This window comes from Linepithema humile, chromosome 5 (genome assembly GCF_040581485.1).
Source record: "Linepithema humile isolate Giens D197 chromosome 5, Lhum_UNIL_v1.0, whole genome shotgun sequence".
NCBI lineage: Eukaryota > Metazoa > Arthropoda > Insecta > Hymenoptera > Formicidae > Linepithema > Linepithema humile.
This window is the reverse complement of record NC_090132.1, coordinates 28,524,874-28,539,334: the sequence shown is the minus strand read 5'-3', so window position 1 is coordinate 28,539,334 and position 14,461 is coordinate 28,524,874. Positions and strand designations below refer to the sequence as shown.

The 14,461-nt window shown below is 36.3% G+C and overlaps 1 protein-coding gene across 5 annotated transcripts in view; it reads left to right on the top strand.

Moving 5' to 3' along the window:
- Positions 1 to 14,461, top strand: part of PlexA (plexin A) — a 234,036-nt gene that overhangs the window by 29,540 nt on the left and 190,035 nt on the right. Inside the window, exon 1 of one of the 5 annotated variants that reach the window (XM_012377223.2) lies at positions 5,330 to 5,707. The exons of the other annotated variants lie outside the window; for them this stretch is intronic. The gene's annotated coding sequence lies outside the window, so the exon portion shown is untranslated. Of the gene's footprint in view, positions 1 to 5,329; positions 5,708 to 14,461 lie in introns of those variants that run through there. 5 annotated transcript variants of the gene reach the window in all.

Below are 14,461 nucleotides of genomic sequence, written 5' to 3'. Positions count from 1 at the left end.
GTTGTTATGTTTATGAAATATTAAATTGCATTAAAAAAAATTAATGTGTATTATACGTGCGTATCTGTAAGTTACAGATGTTTAGAAAGTATAGTGAAATACCTGAATTCGAGATTATTCACAGAATTTTTACAAATAATCATAAATATCGTCAAATGAAAGAAACCTTAAGAAAAAGTTTCTTCCCTTTTCGAGGAGATTCTTTGTAGGTAGATGTATTGTGCATTGAGAAATCAGCATTTCCATTTGTATCTCTAGATGTTACACATCTGTGAAAACGTGGAAGAGAAAAATGCAAAAAGAGAAAAGGCATTTACACGCCTTTTATTTAAATGTATTCTTGATGGCAACTTTTGGTCCAGGTATACGAACGATTCGCGCACAAATTTTACTGTATGCAATGCTTTTGTACGATATTTTCATTTTCCAACGTATTTTCGATCGAATTTCCGCGTTTGTAATTTCGTTACATTGCGGCACAAATAGCAACGGATTCCGTAGTGTCAAGCTACAATGCGAATTATCCTTTTGTCCTTAGAGTTCCTTTGTCCTGATACTTCGGTACTTGCGATACTCGCGTCCCGAGGACCTAACAGAATTCCTCGTCTCTCGGAATTATATAGCGAAACGGCAATAGGGAGTTGTTCTCAGGGCTGTAATACGAACAGACGTTCTTTAAACGACCACTGTTACGCTATACGCAATGCATAAATGAGATTGCATTTTATTTCTGAGATTGCTTCGTGATTCTAGAGTAAGCTTTATAAAAAGCGTATCGAAATCTTATCGCTTTAAAGCCGATTTTTTTTTGTAAACAAAACGGAGCATTTTTGTAATTTAAGAAACAATAGTGGAGAAATGCATAGTTAATTGATTTCATGTAACTTCACTGCGCGGAATAGAATAGCATAGGACTAGCATGAACTATGATCACCATTTTGAATAATGAAAGCAATAGCAAATTACGCAAAGAGCGTATCATCAAACCACAAATTGGTTAATTAATTTAATATGTATCTCACCACTGATAAGTGTTTATCACCGGTTGAAATACCGCGATTCGTGGAGAAAGAGACACCGGATGTGCGCCTAACCGACGCCTAACCGATGTGGTTTAATAATCAGTATGCACCGATAAGGGGAGCCAGGCGTGATTAATACCGGGAACTCTTATCGCCAAGGTGTAGAGTGTGTGCTTGCTTACAGTAGTATTACTCGGACGTCGTGCGTGTGTAACGGTCACTCATGGTGCATACGAATTATTTCTCAGATTTCTTCGTCTGGGAATCGTTCGATCGCGATCGGCACGTTCATTGCAATAGCTCGATACAATCGCGCTTAGGCCTGTTTTGTCAAGTAGAAGTAAAGATGCAACAATTCCGTTTACTTTCAAGTGGTATGCACTCAATGTCCACTATGTACGTACCCAGTTTTCCAACATTATGAATTTTAATGTGACATAAACTCGTATGGTATATCGAGTTCAGCAAGATTTTCGAAACCGGATTTATACATTGATTCAAAGTAAACATATAATAGGTTTGCGTTGCATTAGCATTATTTTATTGTATTTTTATGTCGTATTTTATTAATTATTTATACTTGATAGTAACTTGGTCGCAAGAATTTAATTATACATGAGATACTATAAAAACAACTTTTAAAGCCTTTAAATTGAATCGTATTACGCTTTATGCTTGATTTAAAATTTTATACTTGCTACAAAATAATATAATGAGTTTTTGTCAAGATAAAAAATGTCTTGATATTACACAAATAAATGATTAATCGGATATATTAAAATTTGTATTTGTACGGACCGAATTATTTTTATCAATAAATTTTTAAGTATTTTCAAATGCAGATTAATAATGCAAGATTTTAACTTTAACTAACTTTTTAAATCAATATGAAGAGAGAAAAATAGATACTTTTTTGTTCTTGTTATTCTTGTTATTCTTCCAAAAAGAGAGCATTTATATACGCAAGAGTTTATATATTTTCACCGATCGTTGATTATGATTACGCATTAATAGGATTGATTGTGATTATAAAAGAATTAGGTATTTTAATTTCGGAATAACTCTTTAATTCTCTCTGTAATGTGGCGTTTCTATATTGTACTCTCTCTTTACATACTATAAATCCTATTATTAATCGCATTATGATAAATCCGATTATAATTTTTGGTTGATGGAACGAGGCTGTGCTGAGATAACATTTTATTTTTCCGGCATTGCACACCGTACACCCGGCGCTTTTTTTAAAATCTGGAACTGGTTTACAAGTAGCGCACCGGTTTGGCGTTCTTCGGCGAAGCGGGACGGACGGGAGAGACGATTCGCATCTTTTTTCGTGCGCGCCCCGTTATTATAGCAGCGGTGTCGATGGAAGTGTGCACCCATCTTCTTTATTTGCGACTACAGCCCTGGTTCTCCTTGCCAGCAGCCTTGCCCGAACCGGCCAACGACCGTATCTCTCTTACCTATCCTATAGCGGCCCCTCGCTCTCTTCCCCTCTTTCTCGCTCCTTCGCTCCCTCTCTGTCTCTTGTTGCCTACCTCTCGCCTTCTCTTTGTCTCTTGCTCTGTCCTTCTTTCACACTCCTTTCTCTTTCGCTGAACAAGCTCTACTCTTCTCCACGAGGTTTCCTTTGATCCGACGTACAGGCAGCATCACGCTAAGCTTGCACGAACTTGTAGATGGTTAATCAGCCGATCAACTGGCAGATCTGAGACATCACGCATTTGGAATGAAAAAAGATGAAAGATAAGAATATGCCCGCGATAATTTACTTAACGTTGATCGACGCGTCGTAAAACACAGAGGAATTTCGTCACGCCATTGCGCTCGTAAACTCGGGCTGTGAATTTGCTGTAGCGTGAGATTTTATTTTCGAGCCTTTGCACGTGCATGGATCGATTGTGCTACGCGCGTGTCAGATGTAGAGATTGGAGACGCGTTTTCGGTAACACATAATCGTTGTGACAGCAACAGTAACCTATGTATGCTAAAAATATCGGAGCCACTATTTTATCATTCTATGTTTTTTACATGAATAGTATGAGAATATCAGAACTCATCATACTTTGAAACTAGATAAATGTTCATAAATAACATTTGCATCTGCAGAAATGGAAGGAAAAGAATATGAATGATACGCGTAGATTGCGCATAGACGCTACTTTGAATTTTCTTATGAGCATTGGATACGCTGTAAAGCAGAATTTGAACCGAAAGAATGAATAGACTAGCTTCCGTTTTGGAAGGCGTAGGCGATGTAGGTCTATTCCGTCTTATCAACCGTACGCTGGCAAGGCGGATGTCGCGATAATATGTTTCGTGAAATGCTTTCATCATCATAATGAAGCATGAAGCTATTTAACGAGAACATGAAATTACTCGACAGTTTTTTTTAGAATTACATTACGGTTACAGATGCTTAATCAATTAGGATTTTACTTGAAAATCTCTTTCAACTGCAATTAAATAATTTTGCTAATTGTAAATAAAGGTTGAAAACTTCATAATTTACGATTTTTATTTTTAATAGAATTTAGCGTTGCAACTTTTTCTTACTTTAAAAGTGTTTTAAATTGTGACTAGAAAATAATCTTATTTAGGGAAAATAAATACAGTATAATTTATTTTAATATGATAATTTTTCAATTATATATAATATTCAACGCGCTTTAGCTGGAGAATTTCAATCCGAGGCATCACTGATAGTTAAATATTACTGTACGATATTGTTTTACATCAATGTGCGAATAGGCGTAACGACATACACTGGCTCAGATTTCGAGCCAGTTCGCAAACCAATTCGCAACACTCCCGGTAGAAGGAAGGAGAGCTTGACGAAAAACGATATTTCTTTGCTTCATGCGCGAGTGAGTGACTCATAGAGTTGCTTGATGTTCACATTGCACCGGTACGCGCAATGCTTCTTACTCGTTGACGAGGAAGTTATCGTATTTCGCTGTCCGTATCGCGTAACATCTGGACGCATTAATACACGCGTTACTCATTACGGAGCAAAGGTATACAAACGAACAATTCGCGCCGTTTATGGTGATCGAAGTGATTACAGATCGATTGTAAACTGTATCTTTGAAGAATCCGCATTATGGACAGCTTGTAAACAGCTGACCGTCTACTTGATATCGCCCTCGAACTTTGAACAGACGGAAGTAGATTACAGCTGAACTCGATGTTATTGTCAAATCTAAATTTTATCATATAATATTAGGAAGAATCACACAGTTTATTTTTAGTTTGTGTTATCGTTCTTATTTCTTATCTAACATATTTACATAAATTTGACATAAATAAATTATATCCTTATTTGCCACGAAGATACAAGCAATGGAAAATATAGTTGATGTTGCTTTGTAATTTATTACCGTAAATTATCGCGATACTTATTTATTGTTTCGGTGATTAAACACGGCAGGGGCTTAAGCAATGCATCGCGCAAAATAAATGATCTTCTTAGCTAAATCTAGCTATTGCTCAACCGTGCCTATTTCGACTCGTGCATATTATTTTACGTAATTCATTTTATGTAATGATAAAACACGCATGCGAGTATGCAGCCGTCGCAAGGTAGCATCAGAACGACGGCGTGCACCGACTATAGAGGGAATTCCATTGAAGTCGAAGCTTTCCCCGCGGCGGGCGCGATAAAAATGCGTGAGACCGCGTCGTCTCGTCGCTCTGCCGAGCAGGAAGAATCGCGCGCGCAATGTTTTCTCCGGAGAAACTCGATAGCAAGAGCTTCAACGATGAAAAGTCACATTGTGCGAATGTTGTTTTGCAGCAACAACGTCCTCGCTCGTAGGAAGGTCGTTTCGTTAGTCAGAAGTGCCTTCGTTTATCGTTTATTACACGTAACATTGTAGCTTGTACGCACGCATCATCTTTTTAGGACGGATAGTCTCTGACATTTCTCGCGTTATTATTCCTTGCAATAAGTGAAAAAGGGCGGCGGTTAAACGTTTCGGGGAAAGGAGCATCCGGCGAAGGATCGCTGCAGCCGATCACGCTCTCGTTTCTCTCTGCTACCTGCCTACCCGGTCTATGGCAAATCTCACGATCGGGAATAAGAGCAAAAAGATAACGAGTGTAGCCTTCGTGCCAGACGGTGTACAGCGCGTTGCGCGACTTCTTGTTGTCACGCGACACCCCTCGAAGCAGCACGAAGGCAACACAACGTGATGCGTCGGGACTACTTCGACTGTAAGAACCGGAGCGGTGATCGTGGAGTCGCGCTTGCGCGCCCGTGCGTGCTCGAGCGGATCCGTGCTCGTTCGGACAGGCTCGTGCGAGTTCGGTCGTCCCCTTCGCCCGAGCTGGTGAGCCCTTCGCCGTCGTTGTAGCTGTGATTCACAGTCCGGGTCAGTTCGTCGAACGATCGTCGCTCCGTACGGGAGAACGCGTGCGCGAGTGCCGTTTTGTGATCACGTGAGAGTAGTGCAGAGCAGTTCGATACGTTAGTTCGGTGGTGACTAACCGCGTTCGTTCTTCGCTCGGTGGTGTTATATTCAAATACGTTTACTTTGAAACAAGTGATAGTGGATATACTAACGGAGGAGTTAGGGTTAGTGACGTGCCAAAGGATAATGTGCAGGCGTGTCGGCGTGCGGGCCGCCATCGAAGTTCCACGGAGAGACACGAAAGTCGTCGACAGGCGCCAACACGCGTGACAGGTAAGACTTAACCTCCACCATCATGGTACTGGCTTGGAGGCCCGTGTTCTTGTCGGACGACTCTTCGACGGGAGATACCTCGCGTAGGCGTGGTTTTTGTGTTCTCCACGTACCGAACGATAATGATCGTTGAGGATCTTTCCAAGTGGATATCACGCTGTAAAAAGTCTGTTATACGGAAAAATTTTGGAGCAATATAATGGTAGGGTTGATAAAATTTAAGCTTGGGTTGTGCTGACGAATCGAGATTAGACGTTGCTCATCCCATTTAATACCCATTCATCTTAACTGTTTTGTCACGTTAGAACATTTCACGTCGGCTCCATTTTGAACACAACTTCGTGTTCGAGATAAATCCCAAGTTTCGTATTTTCCGAGAACTTCAATGAAGGCGGAGTACTTTATCTCTGGCCTTTTATTCAGGCGTCTACTTCATGCATGAATCGGGTGTTACGAGTCATTTATACAGTTTAAAAGATCGTTACATTCCGGATGTGGTGTTTTCGCCGACGCACTCGACTCCGTTTAGCTCGTCTTGAACGCGTTAAATATTACGGCTGCGTTCGAAAGAAAGAGTCCGATCTGTATTTGAGAATATCATTCTAAAGAGTAGGGGTTCTTAACCTTGATTGCTCCCATTGAATTACTACTGGACATCAAATTCCATCCTTTTTGCCGAGCGTTGCAAAATTTTAATATTACAGTCTGCTATCTTGTATGTACGCCGCATAGATAACTCACGCTCATTTAATTTTTATACTTTCGACGCATTTAAATTCCATTTTTCTTTCACGAAAATATCACGTGAGATCGTGATTTATTTAAAGTTGTTTAAGAAATTTATACATCAAAGAAAGTGCGAGAAAGATCGGAGTCATAAATAAAAATTGTTTAAATTCCTAATATTTAAAGATTTTCGAAGTAAATTCTGAGAACCACTGTTCAAGCCACACTATTGCATTCCAAATTGGAGAGAAAGAGGATACGAAGAAATTTCAAGCGTAACGTGAAGTTGTCTAACCGGTTGCAAAAAAGAAAGTGACTAATGTAAAAACTAATTTTTGAATTTCTGGAGCAAATTATTTTTTGCTCAATTCAAAATAATTAGGTATATAATAATAAACATTGAAATATTCTAAAATGGAATTTTCTGTAATGTACTTTATAACAACATTGATATACGAACTTTTTTAAGGAGTTTGACAAAATCTATTGTAATAGGTCGTAGAAAATATATTTCGAAAAGAAAAAGAAAATACTAGTAGATGATTATTGTGGAGTCAAAGGATACAAAACAATGAAATTAAATACTGTTCCTGCGCGATATTATCTTACCTTACCTTATTTCATATTTTTATTTAATGCATAAAATACATGTATTAAATATATTTTATAATAATCTGCATTTTTTTCTTCTAAAAATACTTAATTCGGAGTTAATTTTTTTAGCAAAATTTTTTTGATCTTCTCTTTTTCTATTTTTTAAATTTTGTTTTTTTAATAACTAAACTTAAAATTCTTAAAGTAAAGTTTATTTTATATTACATTGAAAGTAATGCTATTTCTCAAATTTCAGAATCATTTAATTCTTATTTATTTTTCTTTTATTTTTAGTCTAAAATTTGACACCGGCATATTAACACACACACAAACGTTATTTTTTACATCTCATTCTTTAGTATTTCTAATATCTTTAGCTATATATAAAGGCCTGAGGGAATAACTCTGGCAGATGTATATGGCTTTAATATGATTATGTAGTACGCATATATTTGTTTTGTGCAATAGATATTCTCCATGTTCTTTTCTATTGTGTCGGTTGTATAGATTTATGTTATGTACCGTATGTCATCTTTTCAATTGTGACTGCAAATGCAGTCGTCTTTGATATTCAGAAAATAAAGTGTAGTTCAGAAATCGTATAGAAATATGAATATGTTGAATCATCCAGTGCAGAGAATTGATGTGTTTTAGCGTGATATATTTTATCTTAATATCGGAAAATGAATATTTAACAATAAAATTAATAGTATTATATGGTTTATATTATTAAATAAAAGTAAACATTTCCATATTATATCGTTTACTTTAAATTATTAACGCATTTGTTATATAAAGAGGGAAACATTTTTCAACGAAAAAAATATAGATTAGCGCTCGATTCAATCGTAATAAAATTATGCAATCTAATTATGCAATACGAATTGCGAATGTGTATATCGCGATTCCTCGGAAACGAAAATGAAATATTTATATAGAACAAAAAGAAATCTCGATAATATAATATAATATATTTTATTATTGTTTCAAAGAACAATGTGTGAAATCGGAATATTTTCGGAGTTGAAATATATTGATTTTTGTGTCACATGCCAATGCAATTTTCATTTTGTCGTAAATTAGTTACGTTATTGGCAATTATGTAAGAATGAAAAACTTTATAACCAATAAAACATATTTTAATTACTAGAGACTAAATTAAAAAATTGATGAGAAAATTATTAATAAATCGTTTGAATCAAAATTGTATTACGTAGTTAATTTCAAATAGATTGTTTTAGCAGAATTTTTATATAAGGTTAAAAGTTAGTAAATTATAACATATTAATAAATAAAAAATCTTAGATTTAAATAGATTTATCTTTTTCAAAAAATTAAACTTGATGTTTTTATTAATTTTATATTAAATATCAAAAGTCTGCAAAAGATAAATAATACTATTTCTTCCAAGAAAAAAATCGACTATATCAAACATTATCTCATTAAAAATGAGGTCGGCATTTCTAGGACATCGTATGTATGCTAGGGCTGTAGAAATGCTTGCATACGCATGTGACTTCTTGAATCAAGCCGAGAACAAGCTATTCAGAGACGCGGGTAGTAAAGCCGTTCTCTGAATTTCAATATTTCAGTATTCTTTCCTAGAGCGATCGCGCGGAAGCCTGAAGAATTTTCGGAACACACGTGAATATTTTACGAACTTACGTTTCGGAGTTTGTGATAAAATAATTCTCACACTCGTGACAAAACAATGCGACTCTCGCGAATATAATGCGCTATTCGTATTTCATGCAATCGAAAACGGGGGACCCGGACAAACGGAACAGAATAGGGTAGAACGTAACATTCGCCGGAACGCTTTAATACTTTAATACCGTTTCAAGGTACAAACGCGAGTCCGGGAAATATGTCGCTTAGCGTCGTCGTCGTCGCGATACGACTTGCGCCTCGAATTTATGCGACCAGTATTCTTTCCTACGATATTCCGTTGCGTATATATCATCCTCGAGTCTCGAGCGGTGAATCGTGTGTAATCCACCGTTCTCGTAACGGCCACAACGCGTTCTTTATTCCTCTGTCCACGGCATGAAACTGCAGCTTTTTCGAGCGGTTTGCATTACTTCAAGCTAGAGAGCTCATCGTTTTGTGAAACATTAGATCGTTTTCAGGGAAAGTAGATAAGCTGCGTTTGTGTCAACATGTGGTGCCTACATGTGGTATATCTCTTTCAGATCCTATCCTAAAGGTGAAAATAACTACACGGTTAATCCCAATATTTTTTTTTTACATTCTGCACTCTCAATAACTTTTAAATTCAGATACTAATTTTTATTTACAAGGAATTTGAGAAACTCGAATTTAATCAACGTGTTCATTAGAATAATTAAAAAAAATACTTAGGTCGTAATCTATAAAGATAAGCTTTTCGGAATATTTAAAACGAGCACTCGTAATCTTGGGCTACGCCCATCGTCCACGAGTTGTTCCAAAATTAACAGTAGAGAAATAAAATTAACTAGTCCCGCATGGGTGAGTTGCATTTTGGATACGAGTCCAGTGACTGTGTGTGTGTGTGTGTGTGTGTGCATGCGTGTGTATATGCGTGTGTGTCAGAAGAATCTGTCGGTGAAAATCGACGCGGCATCTTCTGCTATCTCTGGTGTAGGCGTCTCCGTGACGCGAGTGATTTGGCGGCAGAAAAGTTAGTTCTCTCGTTAAAGACGACGATATCGTGGTGTTAACAGCGCGGTCGTGCTGCATGTGGTGCGTTATAGAGCACGGAAACGACATCGTTACAATCTCTGAAAGTATAACGCCTTCCACCGGTTAAATTTCTCCTCTCCTCGGGAAGAATATTAACGAGCGAGTCGTTAATTCAAGCGAACTGACATGCGCACTAATAAAGAGAAAGAAATCTGATTATTCATTTAGCAACTTATATGTCAAAAGAATATAGAAGCTGGAATACAAATAACAGTATTAAAAATGCATTGACAGCATTAATGTCTAAACGATTCAATATAATTGATTTCAAGTTTTAGTTTAATTTGTAAATTAATTTATAAATTAAATTTTTTAAATATATTTCTCGCGGATTAAGTTTTGAAAATAAAAGTAAGTTATAAAATCTGATTTTACTTTTTAGAATAAATTTTACTTCAAGAATTTTTTTATCAGATATTTGCCATCAATTTAGCAAAAAAAAAAATACTCTTAGGAAGTTTATTTAAGCATTTAGTAATAGCCGCGAATATTTGATAAGCGGACGTGTCGCCTGGAGTCGGCTTTACGAGACCCGATATAACCGCGATGAATGGGCAAGAGAGCTGGAGGGAGGGAGGGAGAGTGAGCTGAAAGTATGAATGGGTTAATCAATTTTCAGGCGTAATCTTTGCCCGCATCCCGACCGCTACGCGTATTCGTTCACGCTGGCATAAAAAAATTTTTAGTTACGAATGATAAACAATGTGTGGGAGATAAAGAGCTACGTATGAAATGCAGAGAAGAGAAATTGGATAGCGATACGTGCTATCCATGACGAGCAATTTAAATCAATTTATTTGAAAAAATATATTTTTTCAGTATATTTTAAATGTAATAAAAAATATAAGATATTAAGATACATATAGATATAAAATTAACTATTTAAAAATATAATTTGTCTATAAATTAAATTTAATTATATGGATAAGTCTCTATTAATTTAACGATAAAATTGGATTAGATAATGCATATTGCTTGCAATAATATCTTGCTTTATTTTAATGTCAACCATAAAAAGCTTTCTTAGTTATTTAGCTTATTGTTAGATTCGCACGGTCGTTTTTCCCACGGCTCATTTTTATATATCTTTTAATATTTTTCTTCTCCAGTAATAAATAATTAAATTTCTTCTTTTCGTACGTAAGGCGCGTCAATATATAATACTTTTGAAGCACGCTCCTCGATGTGACATCGCATTGATGAGGGGTTAAGCGACACATTGTCCTAATTTCATGTAGCGCAACCTTTATCTCTCGCAACGGCGCTCGCGATCAATTCACTTAATAAGAAAACATTATTACGACAAAGTCCTGGGCTTCCATCCCATCGTGCCGCGAGGTCCGCGAGCGTATCGCGCTAGCAACGCGAATAAGAAAACAGCCGCGAACTCGCGCGAATGACTGGTCACTGAATCATTCGGGCAATAATCCACGCCTGCTCGCCCGGAAGGCGCTCGACCGTGTTGCTGCACGCGTGACCGTGTTGCATGCATCTGCATGCATCCCGTGTACATGTACGTCCATGTTTGCGTAAAGCCAGTTCCGCTCGCCGCACGCCGAATATTTGCAAGCTTGAGGCGAATATCGTATCACATAGGTGTTGTAAGATATGTGATTAGATTTAGCAAACGCTTCATGCATACTCGAAATTCTCGTTATATTCTACGTGATATGTTACATGTAACGAGAAGTGTGATTAATTTGCAGATTCCGAAACATTTGTTTCTTTGTCTTAAACTCTGTAAATGTGAAGAGTTCGCTTCAATAATTTTGTTCTCATGCATATTTTTTCGCGCATTTTTAATGCCGACGTTGAAACCTTAGATTTATATTCTATACATTCGCAAACGATGCGTCACGCGTCTTGAAATCATGCATGCGACAAGTGCGCCGTCCGAGAACTCTGTGCGGTCTGTCTTTGTTCTTTTCATCATCAACATGCTAATCGACAGGTAGACATGACTCCTCTATAAATAGATCGACAACATTGCGTGCACGAAATTTTAAATGAAGTGCAATGTCTGCAACTCATTCACGACAACTGATTGAACTAAATAATAAAAAATATATTTTGCTTTTAAAATTCAATATGAATATTGATCAGCATTTCTCATATTGTTAATTATAAACGTTTCTTTTTTATTTAAAAAATATAGTTGGATTTTTTAGATACACATTTTTAATTGAGATACAACTAAAAATACATTTTGTGATAGGTGCGCATTTTTTCATTAGTAATTTGTTGCTTTAAAAGAGAAATAATATCTTCTTCTTCAAGTGCTTTGTACTTTAAGAATGTTGGCGATCAACAGCATGATTTGTACTTTATCGGCTGCCTTCCTGAAAAGCGATCTTGTGCTCAGTCTGTATCATAATTAGTAAGGTAGGTTCTTTAATCACGAAGTTCTGCGGCGACCTGGGACCATGTTTTAACACAGATTATGCAAATTATTTTTTTGCAAAGATTTAGCCTTTTTTGTGAGGAAACTTGACCGCCATAAAAAAGGTGGATCTATAACACCCTTATAAACCTCCATGCGACGCATAAAAGCGCGCGATTCTGAGAATTAGATCCTTCTTTATAATTATCACATTCCGACTCGTTTATCATCCTGCCATCGATGAATATTCAAGGATATTATGTAAGCGATTCGTCGTCTTCGTTTTGGTGCGCTTTAATTTCGCCACTGCATACATCTCGCAACACATTAAATATGTATTAATAAAGATGCCCGTATCAGTTCTAGGTGTGGTTAAATTTCATGCCTTTTAGGCATGGTTTCGATGACAGATATGTTATTATCTTTTAACTATAATATGCAATGTGAGGGATATATATTATAGGCCGTGGTTTAGAGTTGAGTCTTTAATCACTTCGCGTTTAAGATTTTTAGTGCATTTTTTAGGTACGTTGTTATTTAGTAAGTAATTCTCTCAATAATACTTAAAATAATTTTAAAGAAAAGATGAATAATGATATGTCGCGATAATTATGGCAATAACAATATTAGATATTTAAAGTTTTTTCATAACTCTTGCTTTGTACAGAGATATTTTTGCAACGATATTTTCTTTCTCTCATTACGCTTAACATGCACTAATATCTGTATAACCTCATAAGGTTTCTAGCTCTATTTTATATGAATTTCTACGAAATACAACACCGCATGCTAACCTGGAATTAAAAACTAGGAGAACATTATTTCCGCCGAGAATTAACGCAGCATGAATTCTCATGCGTCGTCGGGTCTCTATATTTTCATGCAATTAGTACCATGTGCGCGCGTGTTCTCCCTTTTTTTGTTCTCGGTCTTCGAGAGGGAAAGAGAAGGTAGGCAAAGCCATTAATCTTCGTGCAGGCTGAACGTGCCACACGTGGTTTAAAATTCAAACGATTTCGGGGTCTCTCTTCAGTCTCGCGCTCGAGCTCTCCTTGGAGATAAGTGCGCCTTTCGATCCTCCGTTTCGATTATGGCCACCGGACCTCCCTTTTTGAATCTTCCCTCCTCGAGACAGAGAAAAAGAGGATATATGCGTATTCGCGTTTTCCTTTGTCCTTGCATGAGACTTCAGTCCTGGCAATTTCACAAGTGCGAAGTCAAATTAGCTTTTGTCGAAAGCAGCAACGACTCTCTTCTTTCTTTAATACTCTTTCCGCGCACCGCTCCACCTTACCGTCATTACAAAATCCTTTGTCTTTCTTCCTGGAACTCGTTTCAGGCCCATCGAGAGCGGGACCTGTGAAGACGATCGCATTCCTGGTCTCGTTTGGGCTCGTCGGGCCGATTTCAATTATGGATCTTTCTATCTCGTGTTGAAATTGAGACGTTTTATGTTTAACGACTCTTGAGATTTTTCTTCTACGCACTTTCATAAATTTTTAAACTTTGAATCGCTATTTAAAGATATGATTATTGTGCATATATGTAGAAAAGGGAACATAAAAAAAATATTTTATCAAAAAAAAAAATTTTATTATAAAATTAGCGATATTCTTTTTTTTCAATTTATAATATTTATATAATTATTCTGAATTTATTAAGATTTAAATGTTTTATTTTCGTGTTTAATATATCAATATTTAGAATATTATAAATATTTTACATAAATTATATTTAAGCAGAATGTTACATTTAATAAAAACTTTGCATAGGCAGAAGAAACTGTTATGTAGAAATTATCTTACGAATTGAATAATATAATAATCTTACACTTTATAAATATAGATCTCATAGTAATATGTCCATTTTAATTATAATACCACTGTTCTTTTTTCGTGCCACTAATTACTTCTACCTAACAGTTCAAGACATATTAATTGAGCATTAGAACGACAAGACAGTTCAAGATATATTATTTTAGCATTAGAACGACCTTCGCCATTGAAACACAAGATCGATGATCTGTTAGTTAAGACATCATGTTTGATATTTTTCAAGCGACACTTCTCAACCACAAACAAGTCATTATTGTGCCGGCAAGAGTTTGGCGAAAAAGATGACTTGTAATTCTAGTCATCAACTCCTTTCGCTCTTTTAAAGTCGTGGTTTTGCTTGACGCTTCTTTTAAATAAGTCCATGGAACACAAGTTAAACAGAAAGAAAACATCACGCATGTTGAATAGACATACATTTATGACAGCTTTCTTTAAATTTCTTTTTCAGTATTTAAATATCACTATTATTTCACTCTAGCAACATTGAAATTTTCA